We start from the raw sequence: 14,474 nt of genomic DNA on the forward strand, positions 1-14,474 counted from the left end.
AAGAAATTGAACTGGTTGAGCATAGATTGTCCCTGGACCTGGTTACTGGGAAACGTTCCTCCATAGGTGATTTGGCTCGTGTCAAAAGCCCTTTAACTAACGCAGCATTTAATTGTATTTTAACATCAGACACCGACATAATTGTCCATGAAGAAGGGATCGAAGCCACTACATCTAGGCTACATGAAAACATGGACGTGGCCTCCAATAGTAATGTGACTAGCTTAGAAGAGAATAGCCAATCATTTGTGCTTGAAACCTCTCAAATAAATGTCACTACTTTACCTTGTACCCCTGCCCCATCAATAGAATCCATCAAACAGGCACCACGGAAAAGAAAATATGTATCCAGCCCCGAGGGAGGAAAGACACAGAAACAACTTAAAATAGATTCCGAGATTAGTCCCTCCCACTCTCAGTCCATCCAAATGCCACAGATAGTGTATTGTCCATCATTGGCCCTCTCAGGATCCTCTAACCCTTGCCCAACCTGTCTTAGTAGCGATGACATCTTGCTGGCAAAAATGGAAACAATAGTTAAAAACCTACTGCTTCCGATGGTCGAAAACATAAGGATAATGTCCGCCAAAATAGATGTCCTAGAAGCGGCAATTAATATTAATATGGACCTCTTACAAAATATATCTGGCACTAAGCCAAGGGGCGCAGTCCCCAAAGGGGGTTCTACCCAAAGTACCGGGATAACCACAACAATTCCCGCAGTGTCATCACTTACCAACACTAACAAGAAACCATTAACAGGGGCAAAAACAACACCTATATCTAGAGCCACCATTAAAGACCCACCAAAGGCTAAACCCGCATCGGTGGTCAACACCGTGCAAGGGGAAAAACATCAAGCTAATGCTGTACCAAAACAACCAAAAAACACCTCAGCACGCGCCCCTGTATCAAATAGGGATAATAATATACCATACTCTGATAGGAACAAGAGGTTAGATAATAGAAACTCACGGAAATCCCAGAGGGTCAATCTACCACCAGAAGCAGCCCAATATACAATTGTGCTAACAGGAGTGGCTCCACTTAAAGAGGGTACTAGAGAATCCCAGGTGGACCTGCGGAACAAGGTTACATTCTGGTTGAATAAACACCGCCCACTCCCCCCGTCGTCCCCCACCGAAATTCTATACGTAAGGAGAGTAGATTGGGTTGGAAAGGGCGAAAAAGACCTAGAGGGGGACTGCATTCTAATTTCTTTTAGAGATCCGTGGGTAGTGGATAGAATCCAACGGAAAGCTAGATTTGCCCGTTTGGGAGATGTCCAGACTCTACATCTTGGCTACTTTTATCCCTATATTCATCAAACAAACCATACGGGATATAACTCATGGAAAGCCAAAGGGGGAAGACTAAGAGAGCCTGTAACTCATCACTCCCCATATTATCCCCCGCTCTACAACCACTTTGAGGCACTGTCCGATCTAGAATGGGTTGACTGACTACGTGCACCAAACCAGTCACCCAATCTAGCACTAGTGGATGATGAAGGAGCCCAAACCTCATCCCCCCCCACCCCAGAATTGGTAGAAGAGCGACTGCCCACGCCCCAGAGTGGCAGGCCAGTAAAGGGATCTTTGTGGGTTAAAGGCACCTCCCGTAATGTAGAAGAAGCAGGACCAATAAATACCTATCCACCGAGTCCCCAATCCCTGTTCTCTGCTAGTAACAACTACGCAGAGACAGATTTGTTACATTCACACTTGGTGTCCTGGAACGTTGCTGGAGCCAAGTCACGCCTGGTATCTGACGACTGGTCGGGGTTTATAGGTAAACATGAGGTGGTGCTACTGCAGGAAACATGGGCTACAGTCCCGTTTTACATGGCTGGTTATATTAATTTTTTTAAACCAGCAGTAAAAGGTGTAAAGGGGCGGGCGTCTGGTGGCTTAACCACATGGGTTAAACAGGCCTGGGGTTTCTCAGCTTCTGAACTGTATGTGGATAACCCTGACATACTGGCTGTAAGGTTGAGTAAAACGGGGGGGCAGGAATTGCTCATTATTAACATATATTCCAGAGGTCTCCCTGGCGGCAGATGCCCCAAATTGATCGGCGAATTAGATACATTGTTCACGGGCTGGGATAAAGCCTCCCTCATCATGCTAGCAGGTGACATCAACTGCACGATTGAGCCTTTGTACCAGCCAGAGGATAATTGGGGGCTCGAAGAAGACGTCACGTGGAAAATTCCTGAACTTTCCAACAAAACTATAGTCAAAGCAACGGAGGCCGCCCTGAACTGGACATCGTTTTGCCTCACATGGGGTTTAAGGGCTGTGAACGGTCGCACAAAATCAGATTTTGGAGCAAACCCTACCTTTGACAATGGCGTGAGGAAGAGTCGTATCGATTATATTTTTATAAAAATGGAACATTGGTATGTAATCGATGACATGGAAATTATAATACGACCTGAGAGTGACCATAACCCCTTGTCCTTGAAATTCTTAACGTGTGATCAGACAAGATTAAGGGAACCTGATCCTAGGGGGCAAGGGGTGATAATTGTATCAAATGACCGGAGGAGAGTGAAGTGGTCACTAATTTCAAATGATGTAACGGTTCAGTCCAACATTGAAAATGTAGTGTCATGTGCTCTAAATAACATGAAGTCTGTTGCTGTTGAAAAGGGTCAGGATGATTTACATAAATTGATGGGTATTCATGATAATTGTTTTTCTGAACTTAAACATATTCTATCAAAACCATGTAATCATAATACTGGACATCCGAACCCCCCAAGAAGTAAATGGTACAATAGAGAATGTAGAGAGGCTCATAGCCATCTCATAGAAAAAGTTAAATCTAGAGACATCTGTGCTGTTAAAGAGGCGAGGAAGAGGTACAAAAAAGCACAATGGGTGGCAAAAAAGGAATGGGAAGACGAATTTTGGGCAGATCTTCTGGAAGCTAGTCAATCAAACGACCATGTCAAATTCTGGGACATTGTCAAATGTGGTAAAGATGGTGAGCTTCGCATTCCGTCCAACCATGTTTGCCCAGAAGACTGGATCAAACATTACTCTACCCAATTCTGTCCAGTGGCCCATGATTCCACGTCCAGAATGTCTATGCTGCCGATAGCAACATCAGACAATTTGACTCTGTCTTTTACCGAAGCGGAAACAGATTATGCATTGGGGCTAACAAAAAGGGGGAAGGCACCAGGGTTGGACCAAATTCCGGCTGACCTCTTTAAAGCAAATACAGGCCTGTGGGTACCTTACTTAACATATATAGTTAACCTCATTGCGAGAGGTGCCCACATTCCCAAGACCTGGAAAGGGGCAGAGATTCTCCCCATACATAAAAAGGGCGATAGAACAAATCCAGGGAACTATCGCCCGATTAGCCTAATTGATTGTTTTCAAAAGGTTTTTGCCCGTATGATTTTGGTGAGGGTTCATGGGTGGATGGATATAGAAGGAATACTATCCCCGTTACAGGCAGGTTTTAGACCCGGTACAAGTACTATAGACCAGGTCCTGAGGTTTTGTATGATTTTTTGGAAATTTGTCATACTAGGCGGCGGAACGATCTTTGCTGCATTTATAGACCTTAAATCAGCATTTGATTTGGTGCCGAGAGGAAAATTGTGGCAGGTTTTAAGGGATCTAGGAATGCCGGGGGAACTAGTGGACATTATTATCAGACTACATGAAGACAATTTCGCTAGGGTCAGATGGGGGGCACAAGGCCAATTTACGGAGTCTTTTTCAGTCTCCCGAGGAGTTCGCCAGGGGTGCGTTCTCGCACCCACCTTATTCCTACTATTTATAGACCAGGTAGTGAAATTCTTTGGGTTAATTAACACTGATGCTCCGTCTCTGGCGGGGACAAAATTCCCATTGTTGATCTTTGCGGACGACACCCTCCTTTTATCCAAAACAAGGGGGGGGCTGCAGAGGGCTCTGAACCATTTTGAGGAGTACTGTAATCGTAATGACCTTCAGATAAATGTGGGGAAAACAAAATTTATGGTTTTCTCCAGAAAAAAAAAACCAATACGTAGTAGTGTACAACTTAATGGGGTCAACCTAGAACAAGTTGACACGATGACGTATCTGGGGGTCACTCTGGATTGCCGACTGTCCTGGAAACCACAAATTGAGACCCAGCAATTAAAACTGTCCCAACTCACAGGTTGCCTTTTGCGGGAGCAAAAGAAATCGATCACCAAAAGGGTTGCCCCGGCTCTACAAATTTACGATGTTAAAATCAACGCTGCGACATTGTACGGGGCAGAGTTATGGGGTTTTATGGATTTATCAAGTTTGTACAAAATCCAGTGCAGGTTCCTTCGTGGTTTGGTGGGACTCCCCCAATCTACACCACTGATCCCTCTTTGCCACGACATGGGCTGCCGTCCAATTACGGATATGGCACGTTACAGAGTAGTGTCTACCTGGAGGCGTCTGTGGACTACAGAGGAGTTGTCACTCTTTGCAAAGGAGGTATTCGAGGTGAAGGCTATTGGGGGTTCAGAGAGAATCCCATGGTTGCAGATGGTGAAAAAGACCCTGTTTGACATGGGCCTTAGCCACCTGTGGTCCTCGCCAGATATTAGCAACTTTCCCTCAAAAAAGGATTTCAAGAGCCTATTCTGGGCTTCTACCCGCCATTCTCTGGTCCAGGCATCTGGCTCTGAAGATCTGACAGGGCGTTTTTTAAGATTTAAATTGGATCCGGTTCGGGAGCTATATTGGGATCTTATCTCAAAGCCCCTAGATAAAAAATTATATCACCAACTTCGGGTGGGCACCTTACCCCTCAATTCCTTCACAGCAACATGGAATAACAAAACTAGTAATCTATGTAGCCATTGCCCCGGGTGTAAGGAAACAGAGGGACATTTTTTGTTTGTTTGCCCGCGATATAGCGAACCTCGATCAAAGTGGCTAAAACCCATTTTTAAACATATAAAGTGTAATAAATCTTCAGATGCAATATGGGCTTTAAAAACAAACACTACTGGTTTTATTGTGATATGCTTGGCTAAGTACCTAGGTTGGGCTTGGGTAATCAGAACAAAAAGGAATCCTATCGTTACTGGACAGAGAGTAAGCTGTATAGTGCCCACCACTAACACCTGTTAAAACACATTTTAAGAGCTTTTTAACTATTATGAAAACATATTTGGATTAAATAATGTCTTGATTTTGTCGTTGATGGTTTAATAACTTTTAAACTTTGGATTCAAGTAGGACGTATTGTGATGATTTTATAAACTTTTTCCTTATATGTAATGATTTGTAACATGAATTGATGTCGATATTGTGGTTGTAAATATTTTGCTAAGTTGTCTTTTATGATTTCATTTATCGAAATAAAGACATTAAAATCTGAAATCTGAGTTCAAAAATGAAACATTTGCGACTTCAAATGATTAAAAAAGATCCCATCCAAAGAAATCATAAAATAATTCAGTACCCACAAAAAATTATCAAAAAAAAATATTTTTTATTTATAGAAAATTCAAATATACAATATTGCAGAGGGTGCTCTAAAGGTCGCCGCAACAGGCATCTGCTCCCTCCTCGACAGAGGGGAGATTGTGCCCTCATCCTCCTGGACCTCTCGGCAGCCATCGACACAGTCTCTCATCGCACCCAAGCAAGCAGACTCAACGACGCAGGGATCCGGGACAAGGCCCTCGACCGGATCCGCTCATTCCTCTCTGGCAGAACGCAGCAGGTCAAACTCCCACCCTTCCTCTCAGATCCCACACTGATCATCTGCGGAGTTCCCCAAGGATCCTTCACCAGCACCACCCTGTTCAACATCTACATGGCCCCGCTCACCACCATCGTCAGATCCCACGGACTCAAGATTGTATCCAATGCAGACGACATCCAACTCATCCTCTCCCTATCTAACAAATCCAACATATCCAAACATAACTTTCCAGAAGGAATGGAAGCAGTCACCAAGTGGATGAAGAGCAGCTGCCTACAACTCAACACAGACAAAACCGAAGCACTCATCATGGGCCCACCCCCAAGGACCACACAAGCAACCTCAGAATCATCCTGGACTCCGAGATCAAGATGGACCGCCAAATAAACGCTATCTCATCCTCTTGTTTCTACACCCTCTGACTCCTACAAAAGTACTTCAAATGGATCCCCCTTGAACACAGAACAACCGTCACAAACACCCTAATCAGCAGCAGACTCGCCTACGGCAATGCTCTCTACGTCGGAATCAACAAGAACCCCACCCCCATGACTCCAGAATGCTGATACGGACCATGGACAGATAAGGGTTACAATGGCATGACCTAACAGTGACTAGGGGCTCAAGTGTAATGGCTTGTACTAATCCTGTAAGACCTCTTCTACTCAGCTCCGAAAAAACAGAGCTCCAAAAGTCTTTGGGTCTCAAAATTATGTCCTAGAGCACTGCGGTGCACTTTCCAAGCTTACAAATGAAGAATGGCCAGTGGTCGAAGGTGGGTGGCAGGGGGTCTGGTAGGCACCACATGCCAATACTTTTATATTTAAGAACAAAAAAGTTCGCCTTCTTTTTGTGAAAGGACAACTGTCCTGGGAGGGTTAATTTCAAGAGTTAAAATGCTTCAGTTAAAGTGCAAGGCAGGGAGTCTCCTGTGCTATGAAATTGTGGGAGGGACATACAGCTAAACAAGCCTTCTAGCCTGGGTGCATGCTTGCCTGTAAGAAACGTAAATGTGCACAAATGGCCAATCTGTAAATGTAAAGGGTGCTAGGAAGCCGGTATTTGCTTTAATTGAATGAATCACTTGAACATTTCAGATGGCATATATTTCTTCTTTTTGAGTGGTATTGCAAGGACGTTATCTTCTGAGCTGTGAAGTCAGTGCTTTTAAAGAAAGGACAGTTATAAAAAATGCACTGGCATTACTAGAATCTGTATTTTGGAAGCACTGTGTTTTTTAATAATAAACCTTTTTGTACATTTTGTAGCTGCCTGACTTATACTGTGAGTACTACAAGTTTAAAGTAATTGACTTACATATGCACTGTGCTTTCTGTCACAGACTGGGACATCATAACACCAAATATACACAAGCCATTATTCTCCACTGTACCAACCACAGTTTCATTCTGTAACCTTCTTGTTACAGACACAGACCTCTGCAGTTCATTAACTAACAAGAGGTTTTCATAATGGATGATAGTGAATTTCCCACAGATTAATTTGACTTGCATGTATTTTTCACTTAAGCTTTCATATGTAGTTACAGTGCGACTGCTGTAAAAGAAAAAGGTGGTAGGGGGAGAAAAGAAGAGAAAAAAATCAAAGACTACTTACCTGCCGCTGCCGGACGTGGCCCTGCTCCTCTGCTCCTGTTCCTATCCCAGACGCCAGGCGGACTGGTGCACACTGCGCAGGCTCCCATATGCCAATCCAGACCTTGCTCTTATTCTGGGAATACTACTACTAAGCATGACAGAAGTGCTGGGATTGGTCTGAGCGGTCTTGTTTGACACTCATTCAGGGCCTGGGAGCCTGTGCCTGTTCTGGTTTGACACTCATTCAGGGCCTGGGAGCCTGTGCCTGTTCTCCACCCGGATGTTAAGCACAACTGGGGTGGAGAAATCTAAGTGCACATGTTGGTTTTGAGGAACCGGGATCGATTTCTCAACTACGTAATACTAGTAATCGATATGTTGTGATTAGCATGGTGTCACTAAACATTTTTATATAATACGCACGCACTAACATTGCAATATTTCCTTTAGTTAACCACACATCACGTTACGCTGTTAGCACGCCATATTATGGCCCTGCTGGAAGCCTTGCCTTTACAGGCCTGTTTATTCCCTGCACCCAAAATCTTCCCCGGTGAAACGAACCAACTGTTGCTAAAACTGCTGTTTCAGCTCGTTAGAGCCGCCAAGGTCGTAGGTAGCAGAAGAGGGCCGATAAACACATTCCGGGAGGGGTGCGGGGTGGACTGTCTCCGAGACGACAGAAGGGAGGCACCCGTACGACCTTGCTAAATCTAGGATGAGCGAAACCATTGTGTGCCATATATGGGCTTTCCTTTTTCTGTACCAGTCTGTACCAGTTTGTACTTTTCCATGTTGGGTTATGCTGATGCCAATGTAACAGTATATATGTGATGCACCAATAGGGTGCCAGCAGTTTTCTTGGCAGACCTCGTTGGGTGAGGCTGCAGGAAGCTCCTCTGGCAGAGTTTGTTTGTCATAATAAACGCTTGGACCTTCTACACTGCCAACCGTCTGATTATTGGTAATGGGAATGGGAGTGTGTAATGTCGTAACTATAATTGGGAGGTGGTAGAATAATTTTCGGTACTTCAGTTGGCGACTCCGCCGGGACTCCGCGTTGGGGCCGTCCCTGTGTAAACACAGATGACGTACAAAGGGGTGCTTTCAGTCGGGGGGTTGCAGACTAGACCAGCGAAAATTCGGGGTTTGCTCCGCCCTCCCGATTCAGAGGACCTCAGCTGCTAGTAGCCCCACGCCGGAGTCCTTCGGGTGTGACCCGAGAACCAGCAACGTTGATTCTAACAAGAGTTGGCAGTAGAGAATGTTCCGGCAGACCTGCGTGCACCAGGTGAGTGTTGTGTCGTTTGTGTGTTGGACTACGTATGCAGATCTGGATATTGGTACTTAGCATTTGGTGGCCTGTGGTCACGGAGAAACTCTGAAATTGGCATCTGGTGGTTTGTGGTCACAAAGAGACTCTGGATAGGGGGTCCGACGGGGCAGTATTGAGACTGCACGTGCGGACGCTCCTGGTGTCTTTTGTATAAGGAATACTGGAGATAAGAATTGCACGCCTCAGGGGAACTGCGGCTCTCGCTCGGCCGGACTTTTCTCGGGAAAGCCGATGGTTGAGATTGGGTAGCACCCGGACAAATCTGGAGAGACGCTTAAAGGCGGGCTCAGTCAGAATAGTTCGGGAGGTAAACCATGAATACTGTCGGATGGCCTGTAGGCCGGTCTGTGGTTTAAAACCTGTGTGACTATCTCCAGGCAGTCTGAGGACGAGACTGTTGTTGAAAATGTTCTTTGCAGTTCTTTGAATAGTAGCAGAAGAGTTCTCCGCAGGTGGGAGTCGACGGGCTCCACCTCTCGATTGCATTTTTGTTCTTGTACGTTTCGTATTCGTGTATTATGTCATCTTAAAACTGTATGAGCGGGTTCCGAGTGTAAACATGGCCATGTGAATAAGAGCGCTGTGATTGAGTGACATTTGGTTCTATTATTTTTGCATTTACGCTTAATTCCTTTTCAGCAGAAATAAAACAAAGGAAAGGGACATGCCGTGCCTTAGCAAGCTATGTTTCGGTTGTGTTCGCAGCGATGATGTAAGGCTAGACGAGAGTCAGCCAGCCCCCCCCGGAAGGGACGCCCAGCCACGATATGTATTGCAAGTATGGTATTGGCCCACTGATTTTTAATTCCTTATGGAACAAATACACTAAGGACAATGTAGAATTGCAGTGGCCGAAGACTGGGTCTTTCAATGAAAAGAAACTTCAGTATTTACAAGAGCGCCTCTTTGTTAAGCGTAGTCGACAGTCCATGTTTGACACTCTTAACAGATGGCAGAAAGAGGCGAAGAGAAGGCGCATTCGTTCAGAAAAACTCCTCAAGGTTGAGCAGGGACAGACTATAACACAAAAAGCTATCGCGCATGATAAAAATAAAATAGAAAAGAATATCGAAATTGCAGATAGACAATTCTATGTAACTCGAGGGGGAACGGAGGACGAGATAGAGGAACTGCTGGACGCTAGACCTCCCCCGCCATATGCCCCACAGCGCGTATATCCCGCGATACCTGTCCAGCCCGAAGCTAAGTCACAGGCATCCGCCCCCGAGGAACGGGGCCCTGTTACTTCCATGCGAGATATCGGGGTACCTTCTCCTCTGGGAGGGGGCCTGGCTACGCTTGTCCCCAATACCACGCCGGCACTAGCACTCCCTCCTGTACAGCTATGTTCCCCAACTCCCGAGAGGATTTCTCCCTCGGTCTGTGTCGCCCCCGGCGAGCAGGAACAGACTCCGAGGGGGGCCACTGGGGGAATGGATGGTAAACGACTTTTCACTAGATCGTCCGTAGGATATGGTGAGAAAGAGGTGTTAGAAGATCAGGCTGTTAGATGGATAAGGAGCGATGTGTATACGGTGACTGATATATGGAGTACCGTCAAAGATTTAGAACCGGTTATGCAGCAACACGTGATATTCCAAATGTCGAACTCACTCATTTGGTCTTGGGAAATCAGCTTCAGGGACGGGACGGCGCCTCAGATATTGTATATTATTCGGGATTGGTCCCATAAATTTAGTCTTACCCCGGATGAGGTATTCAAGAATATAGACACCTTGGTTCAATACCGGGGGAGATTATTCTCCGCAGTGGACTACCCAGCACCCTATGCGAGAAGTCCATCCCATTTACCATCCCGAAGTCCCTGAGCAACGAGACGGTAATCAGGCAATCACTAGGGCAGGGATAGCGGCTAGGTTCCAGGAACAATGGGTTTACACCCCTTGGAAGAGAAGTGAGGTCCTAGCCCTGAAATCCCAACTACCCGACCCTCGAAAGAATCCTACCGCCTACTATAAGGAATTGACTGAGGCAGCTGCCTCTGCTGTAATGACCTTAGCTGATATTGAGTTGTTCTTTGGGTCACTTGTACCCGTTGACATATGGCGACAGGTGCACGACTCTAATCATGCTGAACTGGGAGGGACATGGGAGGAGTTGAAGGGTTGGGATCAGGATCGTAAACCAGGGGACAAACCTAGGGCTGAAATAACGTCTCTGCCAGCAAAAATAATAGCCTTTATGCACACTCTGATTCCGCCCAGAAAGGTTGATTGGGATAAATTGTCCGCTTGTAGGCAGAAGAAGGATGAAAGTGTGTCCGATTTCTTCACCAGGTTCGAGGAGGTTTTCATTGACTTTAGCGGGCAAGATTTGGCTACTGAAGGTGGAACTAGGTTGTTTGTTAACAGATTCGTTACTAATTTGGCCCCAGAGATTTCCGCGCGGTTAGAGGCAGCGGAAAGTACATGGACTACCTCTACCCCGTCTGTGATACTAAGCATGGCCCAGTACTATGAGCATAGAGAGAATGAAAATAAAGATAAAGTGGAAAAGAAAAATAAGGACCTGAAAACTCGAATATTGCTGCAGCAAGTGGTGCGAGGACAAGGAGGGGGGAGAGGGGGGAGAGGAACTATGTCTAGAGGGGCGGGAACAGGCAGGGGTGCGGGAGGAGCCCTGCCAATAGGTTTGAACCAGTGCTCTTATTGTAGGGAGGAGGGACACTGGAAAGCACAGTGTCCATTCTTGCTTGCCCAGAGCGGAGCGGTCCGAGGGCGAGGGCGAGGGCGAGGATGAGGCGGCCCCGACCGAAGTGATATGACTAGAGACGAAAGACCAGGCAAGTCAGAAAAGAACCATTTTGATTGTCCCCAAGGCAGACAGTACTATCATGAAGCTTACGAGTATGAGGACCAAGATGCATACGTGACAGCATAGGACAGCCAGGGACAGAGTGGGGGCCAAGTGTCTATTCCGGTCAGTCAAAGGGGACCTTATGTGAAGGGGGAAGTGTTGGGGACCTCTGAGGATTTCCTAATTGACACAGGAGCAATGAATAGTTCAGTTGCTCGATCTTTGGTTCCAGGGGCGACTCTGTCCGGGCAAAATAATGTTTCAGTGGGATTATCGGGAGTCCCAGTTGTAAGTCCCATCTCTAAACCTCTCCCTTTCACGATCGGTCCTGCAACGATTGACACTCCTCTACTACTGACTTCGCATCGTGGGGAAAATCTGTTGGGATTGGACATGCTGAAAAAATTGAATACAACAATTCATTGTTCTGCAGATGGGGTCTATTTGACGATTAGACTCTCTGTCGGTCCCGTGAAACAATGTTTCGCGAAAAATGAACGCCTTCCGTCCGAATTTGATGGCATCCCTACCACACTTTGGGCTATGGGGGATGCAGATGTGGGTAAACTGGATATCCCTCCAGTCCACATTACCTTAAAACAAGGCGCGAAACTGCCGCGCATACCGCAGTACAAGATAGCGCCGGCGGGAGAGTAGGCTTTGCTATGCATTATTCAGGACCTGGTTGATAAAGGAGTAGTGGAGGAGACAAATGCTAATATTTGCAATAGCCCGATTCTCCCGATTTTGAAAAAAAATTCTGATGTTGGTGAGCAGGGTGCTGCTTACCGTTTTGTGATTGATTTGCGAGCTGTTAACAAGATAGTGGTGCCACAATACCCTGTGGTGACTGACATCACCACTATCCTCACAATGATCCCGCCGACTGACAAGTACTTTTCGGTCATTGACCTGAAAAATGCTTTCTTCAGCATTCCCATCCATCCTGATAGCAGGCAGATTTTCAGATTCTCGTTATCTGGACGAAGCTTCCGCTTCTGTCGCGCACCTCAAGGCTATACTGAGAGCCCGAGCATATATAGCCAAGCCCTTAAAGCTTTGCTGGATGATCTGGAACTACCGAGTGGCAATGTACTGTTGCAATACGTGGATGATTTGCTCATTGCCTCTGACACGGAAGAAGGCTGTAAGGAGGCCACGGTTAAATTATTGCATCACTTAGCCGCTAAAGGAAACAAGGTCTCCCTATCGAAATTCCAATATTGCCGACAGGAAGTGACCTACCTCGGTCACTTACTATCGAAGGAGGGTAGACGACTAACACCTGAACGTATCACTACCATTTCTAACATGTCTGTTCCTTGCACGCAGCGTGAAGTTCGCGCTTTTCTTGGCATAACCTCTTACTGTCGCCAATGGATACCTAATTTTTCCCTTCTTGCTAAACCTTTGTTGTACTTGACTACGAAAGATGTGCATGAACCCCTGCCCTGGACGGATGAATGTCAGCATTCCTTTGACTCTCTACAAACAGCTTTGTGTTCTGCTCCTGTCTTGGGCACTCCTGACTATCGTAAACCTTTTGTACTATATGTACACGAGGTCGACGGTTGTTCATTGTCAGTGTTAACGCTGGACTTTGGTGGTAAGCAAAGACCATGCGCTTATTTGTCAGCCACGTTGGATAATGTTGCAAGAGCACTCCCTAGCTGTCTGAGGGCCACAGCGGCTGTTGCAGTGGCAATCCGGCAGTCGGAAGGACTCGTTCTGAATTCTAATTTGACCGTGATGGTACCGCATGCTGTAGACACATTGCTAAACAAAACCAAAACGCAACACCTTACAAGTGTACGTCTCACTGGATATGAGTTGACATTGTTTGCACCACATATTACAATTACTCGATGTGCAACACTGAACCCTGCCATGTTGTTACCACTCCCTACGAGTGAGCATAATACTGACCCCCATGACTGCATTTATCGAACTGAAGAAGAAACTAAAGGCAGAGTTGACCTTACCGACACCCCTCTAGATGACCCTCAAGGGGAGTTATTTGTGGATGGGTCTTGTTTTAAACTAGCAGATGGCACAACAACAGCTGCGTGTGCAATCACAACTTTAAAAACAATAGTTGAAACGTTACGAGTACCCCACCGGTCAGCTCAGGCTGCTGAACTAATGGCCTTGTTGCGAGCCTGTGAGTTGAGTGAGGGACTTGAAGTCAATATTTACACGGACAGCCAATACGCTTTTGGCGTGGCCCATATCTTTGGGCGGCTGTGGAGGGAGCGGGGTTTCCTTACTTCCCATGGCCAGAAAATACAGAATGGTCCCTTGGTGGTGCGACTGTTGCATGCCCTCACCTTGCCGAAAAGAGTAGCCATCATTAAGTGTAGTGCACACAAGGCAATAGTGGATGAAGTAGGAGAGGGAAATGCTTTCGCAGACCAAGTGGCCAAACAAACAGCACAGACCCCTATGTCCGCCATGTTCGTAAATACTTCTGCAAGATGGGTGGAGGACTCTGAAATGTTTGATAATACTATGGAAAGTGTGAGAGTGTTACAGAAGGAAGCTACTCCTGCAGAATTAGAGAGATGGGAAAAAGAGGTAAGAAGGTTAGATGAAAACAACTGCTGGATTGATTTAACAGAGAAACAGCGATGGCTATTGCCTAATGCACTAGTACAGGCTGTCGTGACCATGGCTCACGGACCGGCACACACAGGAGCGAAAGGTATCTGTGGGCTCTTGGACCCAGTTTGGAACAATCCTAATATTCAGAGGACGGCTGTCCGGTTGGTCCAATACTGTATGGTCTGTTTGCAACATAATCCAGGAAAAGGGGAGAGCGTCTTGAGCGGGAATTTTGCACCTCCCACATTGCCTTTTGAAGTGCTCCAAATGGATTATATCCATATGGAGCGCGTCAATAATTTGAAATACGTTCTGGTGGTTGTGTGTGCTTTTAGCAAATGGGTTGAAGCCTACCCCACCAAGGAAAATACTGCAATGGCCACAGCTAAAGCCCTCCTGAAGGAGTTTCTGCCTCGCTTCGG

This window comes from Lissotriton helveticus, chromosome 3_1 (assembly GCF_964261635.1).
Source record: "Lissotriton helveticus chromosome 3_1, aLisHel1.1, whole genome shotgun sequence".
NCBI classification, from domain to species: Eukaryota; Metazoa; Chordata; class Amphibia; order Caudata; family Salamandridae; genus Lissotriton; species Lissotriton helveticus.